At 43.0% G+C, this 17,881-nt stretch overlaps 1 long non-coding RNA gene across 1 annotated transcript in view; it reads right to left on the bottom strand.

Annotated features, from left to right (window-relative positions):
- Positions 1-17,881, bottom strand: part of LOC146798860 (uncharacterized) — a 99,852-nt gene that overhangs the window by 62,622 nt on the left and 19,349 nt on the right. The window contains exon 2 of the long non-coding RNA XR_014968780.1: positions 5,231-5,335. This is a non-coding gene — a long non-coding RNA (uncharacterized LOC146798860). The remainder of the gene's footprint in view (positions 1-5,230; positions 5,336-17,881) is intronic.

Below are 17,881 nucleotides of genomic sequence, written 5' to 3'. Positions count from 1 at the left end.
GAAAAGTAACTTAATACAAACCTAAGAGGTCTGTAGAGATACATGAATAAAGTGAGATAGAAAGAATAGGACCCAGCTACATCCAGGATGAAGCTTTATGCTTGGAGGCCAGAGAGTAAACAGAGGAGATCGCTTTGTACTCTACAACTGATGGCTTCAAAACTGAGCCTGGCCCACTTGGCCTCTCTTCTCATGAGGACATTAAAGTAACTGCTAGGTTGGGTGAGAACCGTAACTACTCTTCAAGCAAAACGAGACCACTCAGTTTGCTTTGCCTGCTGTCTCCCTGTGAATTTGTTGTCTTGCTGTGTTGAGGCCCGAGACAGGTCTTCTTTTACTAAAACTTCATGATATCCACCACTCTCGGGCTAGACAATCAAAGAAAATCTACTACCCAATTAAATAGCCCACACACCCCTGCTGTTGCCTTTCCTGTTTGTAGCATGTTACTCATCTGAATTCAGCCCCCGCATGCCTGGTGTGAGTCCTTTTCCCAGCTACCCCACGCCTCATACACTCCTGGTGTAGCTCTCTGCACACACCTATTGATCCAGCCCTCTTCCCGTCTGTGTCGCATATACCTCCTGTATTGGCAAAATTCCAATCACCACCTCAAACCTGAAGGAAAGAAATTGTGGTCCCATGATATGTATTTACATCTTCCTGCAGCAATAAATGGAGGGATGAACATTTGCAGACAAATTGTGGTTTATAAAGTGTCCTTTCTGCTCACATTTTTCTCACTTTGGCTGCATTTCTAGCCCAGATGCCACTGTTTTTCTCACTTATTTGTGGACATTGAATGAGTGTGAGATAAAAATGAAAGAGAACTGCATTTTCATCTCATGTTCTCCCCATGTTCCACCTCAATTTGAGAGACTTTCAATTACAGTGATTGTGGTGATTCATCCCTTATTTCCATCATACCAGATCTGGGTGACAATAGTGAAATGGTTTTTATCTGTGGTGCCTATATTTGCCAGACATCCTCTGGAGCTGTAATGAGAAATGTTGAAAATACTGGGACTGGGAACCTAGAGTAGCATGAGCACTTTATGTAATAGGAGTCTACAGTAAAGTTGAAAGCGCTTGGGTGTGCTTCATGGTTTGGTGTGTTTGTGTCGCAATACACCTGCCACTGAATGTCTACAAGAGGGAAGAGCTTGGGAGAATGCTTCTCTATACGATGTTCAGGGCACTAGGTCTCTCTACCACTGAGCAAGGTTCTTGACTTATTTAGAGTTTGGTGAGAACTGAAAATTCTTTGATTCATGTTGAAAACTCTAAACATGGAGCAAAATCCACCAGAAGAATTTCCCTCACCTTAGTAATATTATTGTGGAGCTATTTCAGACCCAACAAACATCAACAGCAGCACAGCTAATGTATTTTTTATATATGTCCCTCTAAACACTTAAAATCAATGAACCCCTATCTCAGATTTAGGAATCAGCTGAACCACATGATTGTATATGCTGTTACTTGATAAAGGAAAAAAAGGGACATTTTGCTCTTTTTAGCCACCCCTCAAGCCAACCTCTCGTGTCATTGCTAAGCCTTGGCAGAGTTCGCGGGGTTCCGCTATGCGGAACTCCAAGAAGTGCAAAAAACCTCAGCCGCGCTATGCAGAGCTCCGCAAGTTGCGGAGTGTGTTAAATAAATTCAGTTTGCAGTGATTTTCAGTGCCAGATGCTTGTCTGCACTGTGCAATCATCGCGAATGACACCATGCACAGCGCAAGTGGGTGCTGCTTCCTTTCTGCTGCTCGAGTAGATTTTTACTCATGTGGCTCCTTTCTCAACACAAACCGATAGTTTCTCAATGCGAGCGGTTACGACCATACGCGACCACTCGCAATGAGAAATCTGACTGCCCGCATTGAGAAATCTCGCCGGGAGGTTGACTTTCCATGCTTGCAAAGTTGATGTTGACGAAGTTGATGAGGAAAAATCTCGCCAGAATGTGGATTTTCCTTGCTCGCGCTCGCCAACTTGACGTTGACAAACACGAGCGAGGAAAAAAACTCCGCTACGCTATGGGGAGCTGAGTTTTTTGGAGCTCCGCGTGACGCGGAGTGCGGAAAACTCCACAAACTCTGCGATCGGAGTTCACCGCCCAGAATTGTCATTGCCCTCCTCACATCTGTATGCACTGCTGTGTCTAAACTGATGCCGCTCTGCAACATTATGTTCATGTGTGAGGTAGCTCACCTAACACTTCTACCTCATTTACAAACCACATAGCACAGCATCCAGTTTCCCTATTTAGGTGTAACTGAAATGTTCAAACATGCTTCAAATGGTGGTTGCAAACTCAGTAGAAAGTTGGAGGCCTCCAGGGACCTCTCTGGGACATGTAACACTATATAAATAGTACATACAGGGCAGTTACTTTTGCAACAATCCAGAAAGTGTTTTCGGCCTCACTTGAAGCATGGAAAGCACTACAGAAATGGCCATGTAATATTATGCAACAAAAAATGGAGATTGCTTAATGTTTTATCACAACTCCCTGTTGACTCCAGGGCAGTCTAATGTCATAAACACATATTTTCAGATTAAGGATTTGGCACCTCCTAATTATGAGCTTTCAATTATGTGTCATTCTTATTGATTGTTCCAGGCAATTCCCCGTGCACTTGTAGCAAATTAACAGTGCGCACTGCAAGACCTGAGCTACTTCCATTTAAAGACAATCCTACCTTTTCATTTTCAAAACGATGCTAGTAAGGCTCCATAGTGGGTGAATGAATGTATTGCTAAGGTCAGTGTGAAATCTGTGCATCACAGTTTCATTCTTAATCAGAAACTGAGTGGTTTAATACGCCTGCTGTGTGTAACTGCTGGTGTAGATTGTGATGTGGTGGATTTTTATGAAATAACATGGATATTGCAAACAAGGATTGAGATGCACAGACAGAGCATTCTTGATCCTAGCGCTGGCATATCAGGGTCTGGACTGACATGCAATAGCACTGCTCTGTGCCAATTCCAGTATTAGAATATCAGGTGCTTCAACAGAGATGCTATGGGCGAGCTGTGTGTGGGAAACAGGCGCAGCAGGCATTCTGCAGGAAAGGTCTGACCTGCAATAGTAGAGCTGTGAGTTACAGCACTTAAAATAGCAGGGGTCATCTGTGGTAGGATTAAGGTGCAAAGAAAACTGTGCTTGGGTAACCGCTTGGAATCTTAAGGGTGCTTCTAGGATGGATCAATGTACCCAGCTAACTGTGTGCCAGTCACACTGTTGGCATAACAAAGAGTGCTTCAGTCTATTGCTTGCGATGCACTGCCAGAGCTTTAGCAACGGTACTTCCGAGCATGGTGAAGGAGCATAGGTAGAGCAGTGTGTGGGTCTGGTATTGTGGAATATCAGTAGAGCATCAGGATTGTCAGCCAGGTTGGATTTGGGAGCCAATCCAGGCTGTGGTCATGCCATTCCTCTTGTACGCTACACTGCCACCCCATTCTCCTGTGGTCTAAATATAGATATCGGGCCAGTCTGACTGCCATTGGTCAAACTTTGTCCTTCCTCTCAGAGCTTGACAAAGGTGGCCATGATTCTTATTGGCTACCAAAACTCATGGGCTACATGCTTCCTTAACCCTGGACCAGTGCTTGATGTCCAGCTCAGGGCCCGCCCCACAGTGACTTCTGTTTCACCCTGTTAGATTCTGGAAAGACCCAAAATCTCCTTGCATATGCTTACCATGATTCTGATAATAAAATTTGTATATACCTGGGGGATTGTAAACAGGAGTGGAAATGTGTGCTTAGCTGAAGCATTGTGGAAACTGGTGAGCTGGTCCAATAAGCCAACAAATAAACCAAGCTCTGGTTTATCTGATCAACACTGCTGGATAGTAAACATATTATTCATCATACTCGGAGCAGCACCAAGTGATATTTCACCAACACTGTGAAGTTGTTTGAATATTTACATATTACTTCTCTGAATGAATGATAGAGAAAGAGAGAGAGAGATATGCTTTGTGAGGTTTGAGGCACTTGTTGCAAATATTTCTAGTCCACTGACAAAAGGAAGCCTATGAAATGAAATGTATTCCAAGGTAGGCGGAAGGCAAGACAGCCCTGCTCAATAGCTCAGGCTCCAGCACAGTGGCTTGCATTATAGCTGCCCATCAGGCATCCACTTTGTGCGATGAGGATAGCTTGCACTGCTGCTGCCTTTGCTGTGTCTGGTCTGGGATCATGGAGGAAGCCTGCCCTTATACAGCCCATACTGTCACTCATGGGTGCCTGAGGGGAGCGTCCAGCTGTATCTGTGCACAGACATATGGAGCTATGTATGGCCATAAGGCTGTCATTAGGCATAGGCTAACTGAATATGATGTCTGCCCCTGGGAATGTGATTTCTTCATCTCTAACATATCATGGTAGCAGTTTTAATTAGTTTAGGATGGTAATTTTTGGTGTGTGATTAATATTAAATTAGATTTTTAATTGGACATTGATTTTGGTTTTAAGTGATATCATGCCCTGTATCCACATAGTCAAAGGTCACAAACAGCACTTTCTGTAATGCACCAGGCCTGATGTTGTCTGATGTCACTTCCTGTGATGTCATAGTGGATCAAAGGGCATGTGATGTCACTTCCACTACCCCTAACGTTTTGGTCAGTCGATGTCCATGACCAGCACTCATTTTCGCAACTGAGAAACACGCTGGGGCAGATTTACAAACCCCTTGCTCCACTTTTGCGTCATTTTTAACATGGGAAAAGTGACGTAAGGGTGGCGCAAGGGGCTTGTAAACAAGCCCCGCTGTTTTTGTTTCTGTTACAGCCGTTGAAATTACAGACACAAGTGCTGAAGTGCTTCAGAAATTAGCTGAACCTGCAGGTTCAAAGATTTGAATTTTAGAGTGGCCGACTCAGCCATTCATCCTTCCTAACTCAATACAATTACTACAATTGAGTTTACAAAACGTGTTTTAGGTGACTCGTTCACGTCAAACGTTCTGCAAAAAAGGTGGCACACAAATATATATTGCCAATAACAACAAAACACTCAAGAAAATCATAAACGGGATTTGAAAGTAGACGAAACAGACAAAACACAGCTGGTTGTCACTTCAAACCTGAATTACGTTGCTTCAAATAACATTTTATCATCCGGGGTTTACCACAATTCTGGTACAGCCAATAACACCGATGAGCTGATAATAACACACAAAATGTAGTTTAAGAAAGGTGTAACTTGTTATTCACCTGAAGAGACTGAATCAGTCTTCAAAGAAGCCAGCTAGCTGTGTTTCAGTAATTTCCTCTTGTTGCCTTCCTTGCGCCGTTTGCATTTCTTTAAATGATTATCTGCTAGAAAAAAAAACACAGAATGTTATGGCTGTGGACAACCATCACAACATTTCATTCACATGATAACTGCAGTGAGGTGCTCAAGGAAGGAGTAAAGAACCGCCGCACTTAGCTCATTGTTGGAAGAAGTAGATTCATCACCGCACGTCACAGAGAGGGAAGTAATTAGAAAAGGAAACGGTGCAGAGGTCAATAAAAAACGAAGACTGCCAGTTTTCATGTAAATCAATAGTCTTCTGCGGGTATAGAGCTGAGTATAGTAAATCAACTGACTACAAAACAAGCTAGCTGAAAGATTATTTCAAGTGTGCTTAGAGAGTTGATCCAGATGTGAGCACAAAGTACAGCTGCGTCAGTGTTTTCAGCGAGGTTTTATTACCTGTCCAATCAAATACTGTTTTGTTATGTTTTCTTTCACTGTAATTTCAGATATTTCAGATCAGTATACAAGAATAATGTTTTTACATAAATACACACACACATTCTCCGAGAAAACACAGTTAAAGTAGTTATGGATTGCAAAATTAAAGCTAAAAAACACTTACATTTGCCAGTTATGGTTCAATAGCTTGTGCCACCGTCATGCAATGTGTAAATTGATAATTACACTATCGTCCTATATACCAACCACTCTGCCTTCGTCCTCATGATTAATAATGTCACCAGAACTGTAGGTGGCAATATTGAACCATATTACACAGTTAGCTGTTATCTATTCTCCCTAAATATATATGAATATTTTTAAGGGTTTCGGAGGTAGATCATAACAGGTTCCTTTGACAGTGCAGGCGCCCTGGGGTCGCCTTGCCCGATACCTCATAAACAAAGTACAGTAGCTGAAGATCCGCCAATCACGTGCCAAATGCCAGCTTACAAGTTACAGAAGTTTATTTTTTAGATAAACAGACAGGCAGACAGACAGGCAGGGAGACAGACCGACAGACAGAGAGATAGAACGAGACAGGCAGACAGACAGGCAGGCAGGCAGGCAGACAGACCGACAGACAGAGAGATAGAACGAGACAGGCAGACAGACAGACAGAGAGATAGAACGAGACAGGCAGACAGACAGACAGAGAGACAGAACGAGGCAGGCAGACAGACAGACAGACAGACAGACAGAGAGAGAGAGAGAGAGAGAGAGAGAGAGATGGATGGATGGATGGATGGATGGATGGATGGATGGATGGATGGATGGATGGATGGATGGATGGATGGATGGATGGATGGATGGATGGATGGATGGATGGATGGATGGATGGATGGATGGATGATGTCCCCTCTGCAGCTTTACATAAAAATAGCCCAGCACCATGTCCTACTCTCCCTTGAGGCTCCCAGGAGTCAGGACACAGGCTTGCTCTGCCTATGAGCACTATTTCCATTCATCGATCTGGGGGGTCTGCTCCCCTCCACTCCCCCTATTCATAAAAGTTATGGATTCTTTTGCTAAATAAGGAATTCTTATACAGTTAAAACCCAATTAAGGTGGCATTATGGTTATGAAATATATTTTTGTTTTTATATCACTGAAATGGGCCCATTACGGTTTGTTAGGCAACTGTAACTTATGTTCCAGTACCTTTCTCACGACCTCTAACACAATGTCACAGATGACAACATAATAAATACCGAGCCCGATTCACAAAGGTAAACTGAGACGAAAGTCTAACTTTACGACTTTTGGTATTCACAAAGGGCATTTACTACTCATAAATGCCCTTTGTGAATACCAAAAGTTGAACTTTACTACTTTGGTATTGACAAAGAGCATTTACGAGTAGTAAATGCCCTTTGTGTATACCGAAAGTCGTAAAGTTAGACTTTCGTCTCATTTTACCTTTGTGAATCAGACCCACAATCTCTAACTTCACTAGTAACATAATTTATCACCTCACAACTTATATAATCAATTATGTCACTATGGATAGGTCAGCCAGTGTAGATAAGGACCAACAAAGAAATCCTAGCTACATAACACGGCATTTCTGTGCATAGCATTTTAAAATTAACCAGGATCTACACAAAGTAAAATGATTATCAAACTAAAATCTAACCGAACTAAACCAAACTGCAAATCGTTCCTCCTGTGATAAATCTACTAACAATGAAAAGTCAGCATTTCACCCTGCTACTGGTATGGGGGAAAGTTCAGATTTATTTTATGTGAGATAAATCCCTGACTCGAAGGAGGATGTGACAGTGTCTTGAAGGGCAGATGCATCACGCAATAATGTTTTAAAAATCTGAGTCACGAATGTGGATTTTAAGTTCCAGATCCAAATTCAATTATATGGATTTGAGCGTCCAGTTCTAGATTTGAGGCTCCAAATTCAATGACCTGCATTCACAGATTTGGAGATGTTGATAAGAAAAATAAGAAACCGACAGTGGACCATCTGTGGTCTTAGTGAAGGCAATCCTCAAGGATTCCAGAAGGATCCCAGATCAATGAAATTGGATTGGCTTGCCGCAATTCAAACATTTAATTGTGGTCTCCATTGTGCATTAAAATGAACCTGCAAATGCTCACAGATTCTATTTCTCAGAGAAAAACAGAATATGGGGCAGAAGAATACAGGGGGGTCGTTATTTAACTTTAAGGAGAATTTGGCAGTGTCCCAAAGGGGTATAATATTTTACCCCACAAAAATGAAAACAATGCACAGTTCTCACCATGATGTTTGTAAATCCTCGAAGCTGCTACTTTGTATGCAGGCACCCTGATAGAAAATAATGTAAACGTATTGAGCTTGAGGAACCGCACCTGCTTCAGATCCAGGGAAGCTTTTTGAATCTGCTAATCCTAAAAAAAGTTCAAAAAATCAGAGTGCAACAGCACATGGTCAAAGGCCATGATCAGAGATCTCTGCGGACATGTGGGCTTGGTGCTGGGTTTGATCTAGTCTAGACCATAAGTCCAACACTCACGTTTCATGGCTAAAAGATATTCACAGAGAAATACATATATTCAAATCTGACAGTTCATGATCAAAGGCTGTACAAAGAGGGATAATTTTACACAGCTGCTCGCCATGGGGCTTGACCCAAAGGCCATAAGCTAAGCCCTATGCCCAACTGCCCTGTGCATGGCCACCAGGACGCTTCAATACTCCTGATCATCAGAAGGCCAGAAAACACCAATGATGTATAACTCCAATTGTCAATGTTGGACGTTCCCCTTTCTGCAGTGCAGACCTGTTGCCTTCCTTCTCCACTTTCTGTTGAATTTGTTTTTGTTGGCCCTGCTAAAAAGTGTTAAAGTGCATATGCTCTCTCTGTAACACATGTTAACATTGGCTTATACCCAATTGGCATATTTAATTTACTTGTAAGTCCCAAGTAAAGTGGTACAACATCTTCTCAGGGCTTGTAAATTAAATGCTACTAGTGGGCCTGCAGCACTTATTATAAAATACACCTTTTGCCAGGACCAAACCTTCCTTTTTTAGACATACATGTTAAACCTAGGATAGGCTCTAGACAGCAAAGAGTGTGGGGTGCAATGCATTTAAAAAGTAGGATATGTGTAGTGAAAGGACAGACATTTTTACCTCTCTATTTCAGGGCAATGCCTTTTGCTTGTCTGTATGTCAAAGGTTCTGCCTAACTCTCTTAACCAAGGCCTTTCACTTTCGTCTAGGTGTATCAGGAGTTCATGGGGCATCAACACTGTGGGTGTTGAGCAGGATGAGTGTTGAGCATAGATGCATGTGACAGACTGCTGCAGGAAGTTTATTTTGGGTTCACTATGTATATGTGGCACCCCACAATATTGGAGGCATTTGTGCAATACAGACACTGGGTATAGTCTGCCCTTAAAAATCACAAAACATACAGGATGTCAGAATGGGTCCAAAAGTTCATAAAATATTGGCCAATGTCCTGGTTCAGGATGTGGTTAAGTGCCCACGCGGCCCATTGGCTAGCCCAAGCAAAGGTTCATAGAACTGTGCTTCTGCATGAACTAGTGGGGCCTGAACACTAACTATCACGAAGATGGATGCCCACTTTATCCACTGGATTGGATAGCTAGTAGACAGATTTGGCGCAGCAAAATATTCTGGTGCTTTTAATGTGTCTAGTGGCTAGTGGAAGATCACCTTAAAAATCAGTGCCAACGAGAGGACATTTGTCTCCACCAGAGGGCCCATATAATTTCAAAGTTATGCCCTTTTGATCGGCGTGTTGTCACGAAGGGGAAATATTAGTGAGTACAGCCGTTCCGTAAAGTCCACATGAGGCCCCTGGAGCAGGTCCTGGTCAAATGCAGGTGGCCAAACAGAATCCCCTTGATTATGAGTCAGGCTGGCAGAGTGATATCCCCAGGTGGGATAGCACTCTGCCTTACCACAACTGTGCCGGTACTCCCACACCTAGCATTCCTGGGTGCAGGAACACCAGACCTGATCTTACTGACTGGTAATTCCCACTGGTAAAATCATAAGAGACTTTGGCTTCTACAAGAACAAAGCATCATCTCCCACTTCTCCCAAACTTTTTAACTACTCCATTCTGCCAGAACTAATCTTTCCCTACTCTCCCTGCCCATCTCCCTACACCCCTGCATCAGATAGAAGCCCCAGCACACATTTCCCACCAGCTGAGAGCATGTGTAAACGTGTGTGTTCAACTCATCAGAAAAAGGAACAACGTGAAACACCGACAAAAATACCATGTCCACAGAGTGAGTCATCATTCCAAGGGGTTTAACTTGTAATGAGGTAAACATACACGGATGAAAATGGTAACTCCGTCTGCTCAGAATCTGCGCACATGTTTACCCTCGTAAGCAGGCACCGAGTGGGAAGTGTAGTGATTTGACCAGTGGAGACGAAAGTCCAGGCAGTGTTGGAATGGAAAGTCCCCACTACCCTACTAAGGTGTGGGCCTTCTTTAGCTACATGTAGTATTGCAGGAAATGATTGGCTAACTATGGAATCATAGTTGTTCTTCTGACAGCACTAACTTTTAAGAAGTAGCCCAGGAAAGCTCTTTGGACTGAGAAATGTCAGAAGCCTATTGGTGATTTGACCACTGCACTTTGCAATGCACCTCTGTTGAAGGCTCCTGACTACAGCTGACCCTTCATTGCACAGACTGATACTTGCAAATACGTAATTGGGGACATTCTCACCATTCCAACGAAAAAAGGGAGGAATCAACCAGTGGCATTCATCAGCACAGGGAGCAGAACTGGGCTACCATCTAAAAAGTGTTTTCCTATTTAAAGCTTACTTGATATTGATGGCATTTGTGGACCAGATGGGCCCAAAGTTGCTCCAGTGGCAGGATTTGAATTCAGATTGTCTTTCCCATTGGTTTGACCAGTCAAAAGATCGAGTCTATGCCACTGTGGAGTAGCATGCGTCAGACAGATATGGGTGGGGCATCTTCTGGGACAGAACCTCCCTGTATCACTCTGTAGAGGGAGATCACCAGCTCAATGTTGTTTTTCCTTTTTGTGCAGTTGTTGTGTATTTATATTTTCCATCCAGTGAATCTGACAATCATGAATGCTCATTGTGGGACCTCCCTGTTACATGGACTGAGACCTTAGGGTGTTCTGAGTTCAAGCCTTTTACTTTAAGTGCAGCCTCTCTGAAAAGTGGCTACTCTCCCTCAACCTGGTTTTTGTGGCAAGTTAATGGACTGGCCATTATACTAGGTTTATTTGCAAATGAAAGAGTGCTGGTCCCCAAAGCTCTGCTCTGAACCATGGGGCCGGTGCAATTATATGTGCGCGCATGGAATACCAAGACTTCCTAGTCCTAAATCCACCTTAGTCCTCTTTAATCCACAGGTACTTCCTGCCCATTCAGCCCATTCTTGTAGTTTCCTGCTTTCTCCCTTTCTGATGGTTTTTCCGTTATTCTCTTCCTCCGGTCCCCAGCTCAAATTAAACCCTGTCTTTATTTATATATATCTCTACAAAGGAAAAACGTATGGTATCAGAATACTGTAACCAACTCATCACCTGACAGAAATATTGTGTTCCAAATGTAATTTGCAAAACTTTCATACCATCGGAATTAACAGCAAATCTATACTCAACTGGAGGATTTATGTTAACAATATTTATGCCACAGTATTCCTGTCGGATAGCATTTTTGCTAATGACAATATGACATACAACTAGGCCTGGGCGGTGAACTCCGCTCCGTTTACGGAGTTGTCTACACTCCGCTGAGCACGCACTCGCCAGTGTTAACTTAGCGAACAAGACAAATCAAACGCAAGACCACTTCCCATGGAGATTTCTCAATGCAGGAGGTTGCGGATGGTCGTGACTGTTCCCGTTGAGAAACATCTGTTCGCGTCGAGGAAGCTGCTGCTCGAGTAGAAAATCTACTCGAGCGGAAGAAAGAAGAAGTGCCCTCTTTGCGCTGCACATGGTGCAGTTCTCATGGACGTTTGACTCGTCCGTCCATAGGATTTGTTCCTGCCCTTCGAGCCATGCGATCCCCAGCGATTTAGCCCTCTGTTACTCCACCCGAGGCTTTTTTGATTTGATGCCCACGCCAGGCTCCCGAATTCCGGTTTCCTGGCTTCATACCTCCTTGATGCTGAACATTCATTGACACATTGATTTTACGTTGTTTCACAACTTGGTCAATCTCTACCCTTGGAATTCTTGCACGGAATTTACGCCCAGCACACGTTTATTTATGACCATTGTCCTGATGATGGCCTGGAATCAATCAGGCTGAAACGCCGTCGACAACCCTCAGCAAAGAACTTTGGCTTTTTTTCTGTGGTCACTTATAAATTCGTTCAAATTTGATTGTACATAATCATATCTTGACCATATTGTCATTATCATTTTATCGCCGTTCACGCTGTCTTCACCTATTGTGCTCACTGCGCCGTTCACTATCACTAGCACGCCCAGTGCTCACTTGTGTGTTTTTGGTCATCTGTACCTTTATTGTACCGTAGTGCTGTTATAACTACCTGCAATACAAACCTTTTTCTACTCTCTTGGTGGTCTCCCGTCCTTTCCCTTGTGATTTCATTATTGTTTTGAAATTTGCCTTTGAATGACTTCCAGTTGAGACATTGTTGTTTTGTTAAACATTATCGCCCGGTCTCTGCTGGGATAACGGGTACACTCCTGTTGTTTGTTTCTTCCTCATTGATTTTGCAGCGCGGGACAAACATCCGGCGCTAAAACTCACTGCTAACACGCGCGCCCTATCTACTCCACCACTTGCGGAACTCTGCGTATGCGGCGGAGTTTACATCCAGAGGAAATACCTATTGGCTTCCTAGTGTCAAAAAGGGAGTTACCAGTCTCTCTCAACTTGGGTCTTTCACTTCCATTTCTGTAAGGCAGGAGTGAAAGGTGTATGCAGACTGTTGGTATGGTGGAAAACGAGTGTTAAGCCTGGATGCATGCCTGATAGAGTGCAGGAGGAAGTCCATTTTCAGTTCCATAATTGTGGCAACCCAAAATGGTGGAGGGCTTTCTGCAACGTTAGGTTACAGTGTCCTGTAGGTGATGGGGTGGTGTCAGATTGCTCCCTTTAAAGTGACCTGCAGATCCCCTGAAAAAGGCCCTGTTGGTTAGTTCCAATACCGATAGGAACCTGAGCTGGCTGGAACAGTGCAGAAGGGACTCTTGTTGTCCACAGCCCTTGGCTGACATCAGCTGGTCGTGCAGTGGCCAAACATTATTTGATTGGATGAGCTTCTAAAAATTTTAACTCTGCATAAAGGCTAAGTCAACTCTGGGAATTCATTTTGGAAAGTCTTCCCAGTACTTATTCTTCCATCTTTCCTGAACAGTGAGAAAATACCGAGTTCCAGGCACAGAATCTTCTTTGCTGCTGTCTTCATTTCTGATGGGTGTTCTGCCAGTTTGCCAGGTCAGTGGACACTCAAGTCCTCTGCACCCCCCTTGCTGACAGAGGACTGCCCACCGTATCAAGGGATGCCTACCTGTCTGGCAGGAGTTCTCTGCCTTCTGTGCATTCATCTGTGTAGTGGGTGGGATAAACGTAAAGCAGAATGCTAAGAAGGAGCTATGTGTGTTTTTCAGTGTACTTTTGTTATTTTGCAAAAAAAAAACACACACAAATCAGGGGTTTCAGAAAAGTGAATATACAATTGATCTGATGTGCATTGAGAATTCTTACTGTACATCAAGACCATTGTTTGTTTTCCCTGCCTGGTACCACTATGCCTCACAGGGAGATCCAGTTGTTCCTAAACAGGCTAGGGCTATGCCCAAATGTGAACTGGCAGTCCTACAATTCAAGAATGTGTGAGGCCCCACTTCTAAATACTGTGGGGGAACAGCAAGGCTGGCAGACAGCACAGCTGCTCTTTTTTACACAAGTTCCACATCTCCCAACCTTCAAAATAACTAGACCAAGGCAGAATTTAAATTACGCTGTCGAAATGTGAAACCCTCCTCATTTCTCAAACGTTCACATCGCGTTATTTGGCGAGAGTTTTCCCCGCCAGACATTAGTTTACATGTTATATGGTTACATGTATCTTCTATGAATTTTTTATGAAAGTATGCCTTTGTGTGAAAATAGTGAAGTGGTAAACCAGCAAATCCTGTTCTACAAGAGTAAAGCAATTACATAATTTTGAACACCCTGACAAATGAATACCTAATTCTAGGACACAATTCCTGCTGCAAGCACTGCTATACTGTGTCTTGCAAGGAGAAATGCCCTGACTACTGTGAGAGGGGCTGCTAGACTGCACACTGTAGAGGAGGCCATGTGTGTAAGGACAATGTGTGTCTGTGGACCTCTGGAAGCTGTTGTGAGGTCTGTGTCACATCCTTGGACTGGAGGTCACACAGCTGCTGTGTAAATGGAAGATTCACTTATACCTACCCAGGGACCACAGGACGATTGCCACTGGCTAGACGTTAGAATGTCATTAGCAAAAATATGAACTGACAGAAATATTTTGCCCTAAATACTGTTCACAAATTAACCTATAATTGGCTGAAGATTATCTGTTTTTTTATTCCAATTGGGCAATATTTTTCTAAACAATATTTTTGGACACTATATTCCTATCAACGATAGTTGATTATACTGATCTGGAACCATAATATTGACTTTCAAAAGTACCTTTTGATCCTGACCCCACCAGAGCACATGTGTATGCCCTAGCTGCCCTAGCTGCTTCCAGAGAACCTTGAGTCCCCGTCAGTGCGGGAAGATAAGTTACTATAGGTAAGCAAAGTTTGACTATATATAACTCCACATATATGACTCTTAAATATATATATATGGTCAAATGATGTCGATGTGGAGTTAATAATAGTAAATCTATACTTATCTATTTGCACTTACCTTCTCGATATTTTTGTCCTAGATCTTTTTGAGACGATGGTATATCCTCACAATATATCTGTTTCTGACATTCAATTTCAGAGATACAGTTCTTCTAATTCAAATCTCCAAAATCACATGGATTCCAGAGGACGGCATTGTCGTCTTTTTTAGCCCTCCGCCATCTAGGACTCCCATGAATTGTATCTAATCAAGCCACTGAAGGCTTGAGTCAAGTCCAAGCCATTGGCTAGCAGAGCCTTCATGCGGCCTCCGCCTGCCCCGCTGCACTTCTCTCAGCGAGCAACCCTCTGCTTCTCTCCCATGCCCATCCTGCAGCACAGGTGCTGCCCATCCATTGCACAGGCAGGGACAGGGCAGAGCAGTACAGCCCATCTGCACAGTCTGCACACAGCTTCCACCTGCAGGGGGTAAATTGAAATGCAAAAAACATTCACAGTGGGAGCTCTACTACTGTGGTTATTTTTTATTGATGTGAAGAGGTGTCATAGCTTGGGTCTCATCCATTTTTGTTTTTTTAAACATATAATTGCCCTTGCTAAAGTGTTGAGACACTTTTAAAGTCAGGAGCCACTGGTGACATCATTACAAGGAACTGGCCTTTCCTTAACTTTGTCATTTTAGCCAGAAAGGCCACTTTTCGCTACTTAATTTACCATGTAATAGGGTACATTCATTTAATAGTGTACTGGTTTTGCTCCTGAAAGAATTAAAAGCGAAAAAGTAAATGGGAAAGGGATGCTCATCTAGCGGCTGAATTGCACAATTCAGAACCAGTGAAACTGTGATCAATCCCGGCTTCCTCGCTTGATCATCTGTGTGATTCTATGTATTTACTTGAAATACATCTGTTCAAGATGTGCGCTGTAACCAAAATACTAAAATGCTGTTTCATCTATAATAACAACCTAAACCAAGCAGGCTCAGTTCCAAGAATGGTATCTAGATGGGCCAAGGGTGCATACATGTGGGCCAATGGCGGGCCCAATTTTTGTCAATTCTGGAGGTAGCCTAAAAGCCCTAGATTTACATCATTTCTTATTCCTAACAGGCATAAAGAGCATGTGGAGAGTTATTTGAGAGTAAGAGATTATTTCTGTACTGGTTAGCCTTAACCCTTAGAATGTCCAGCAGGCCACCCTTCAACACCAGCACTGGGTACCAAGCAGATTGTAATATTCGTTCAACCTTAAGGAAGCCCCTGTTACCATACCCAAGCCTTGACATCTTCACACTAGGAAGACTAGCTATTTATTCCATACAATTTTCCTAAAAACGTATGTCTTTGAGGTTGAGAGTGATTCTGGCCGCCTTGTTCTGGATGTTCTGCAGCCTCCTGATGAGATGCTTCTTGATCCTGGCATAGAGGGTGTTCTTGTAGTCTAGTCTGCTGGTGACAAGACTATGGGAGATGGTGTTCAGGGTGTTGCCTGGGAGTCATTTGAAAATCTTCCTCAGCATCTTCAGGGTGTAGAAGAATGGGGTAGTGGTGGCATTGACTTGGGCTGAATTTTCTGAATGTGTATGTGATACTGCTTTGGGCCCTGAACGTCGGGGAACCACATACTCTGCATTGATCATCAGTTGTGTGACCTCTCACTTCAACAGTGAGCCTATCAAACCTAGGGGCATATTTACAAGGACATTGTACTACCTGAGTATGACTTTTTACAACACTCCGGTGGTGCAATGCCCTGCTCCATATTTACAATGCGGCGCTAATAAACGTTGCATGGCTTAACACAGCATTCTAAATATCGTACCCTTTCACTCAGTTTTCTGTGTCAAAGAAGCATGCGACAGGTGTTGCTGTAGACACTACACAGCAACAACCATTGATTATTGACTCTGCCCCTGATTTACAAGGATCCCGAGGCAGTGACAAAAACTAACACCATTGAAAAGCAGGCGTAAGAGTGGTGCAACAAGGAAAAGAACTTTCGTTTTTTGCTCTTTCTATGTGTGCTGCATTCTACATCACACAGAGAAGAACCAAATTGTCTTTAATGATTGTTTATGTGCAGGAAGGCCCTTCCTGCACATAAACAATCATCCCTGCAATGCAGGCACCCTTGCACCATGGTGCAAGTGTGTCTGCATTACAGCTAGGCAGCTTTTGTAGCGCTGACGCAAGGGAAAACACAGGGGTGCGCCATATTCTTGTGAAAATGGTGCAGCCCTGCATTTTTGAAATGACGCAGCACAGCGCCGCTAAATTTCGTGCAGTGCCGCACTGTGTCATTTCCTTGTAAATATGCCCCCTACTCCTATGCAGTGAAACGTTGAAAGTAAAGAGATGCTATGTAGGAAATACGCCCAAATAGAACAGATGAAAATTAGTCTGAAAATGTATTTTGTTTTAGTATGGCTGTATAAAGTACATGCTGTGAGACACAGAGACTATCAATTCATCTGAGAATATTTTGTGGCAAAACCTTAGAGATGTCCATTTTAAAATATGCCTGTGGGATGAAATATTTAGTTCTGAGGTAGGTTTTGATAACTAGCAGTAATACCATTGTGTGTACATCATGGCAGGTTGCACAACCTGTGGTAGCCCTTCATTGAACTGAATTATGATCACTCCTATTGTGAGTAGATTTGATTAGACAAAGAATAAGATCACTATAACCTTGTCCACTGAAATTATGCATGAAGGGTTGACTAAATAATGCAGCAAGAAAAGGCCAATCATACACATGTGTGATAGTATTACTTCTTTAGTTAGTCATTAGGTTTTTACACTTCATGACACTGTCTTGGCATAGGTTGCACCTCATTTGTACAAGTTGAACGCCCAAGTGTAGCAATAAACAAAAGCAGTCAACTGTGCTGTAACTCAAGTTGCAGCATTTTTTGTAACTTTTGATCCATTTGAGCTAAAAACATTTTTTTTATAAATCTGCAATTATGCAGCAGATCATTGATTGTGTGCCAAATGCAGCGAACCCATAATTTTGCAGAAAACTCCACAGCCACAAAATGTCATGATTTCAGTAGTCCTGAATATGACATGGGAATGTGCAATGTACTTTACCAAGATATCAGACTATGACATTCTCACATTTGTCACTCTGCCCTACTGGTGAGAATAAATTCAGCCCAGCAAAATATCTTACTTGTGATAACATGCTTATCTACTTCACAGAAGTGTATGGCAGCGAACAGCTAAGGCAGACAAGCATACTCTAGTAGGCATTGTAACTCCATATTAAAGGCCTGA

The sequence above is a fragment of the Triturus cristatus genome, chromosome 9 (genome assembly GCF_964204655.1).
Source record: "Triturus cristatus chromosome 9, aTriCri1.1, whole genome shotgun sequence".
Lineage (NCBI taxonomy): Eukaryota > Metazoa > Chordata > Amphibia > Caudata > Salamandridae > Triturus > Triturus cristatus.
Note: the sequence above shows the minus strand (reverse complement) of the source record. Positions and strands in the feature narration are given on the sequence as shown.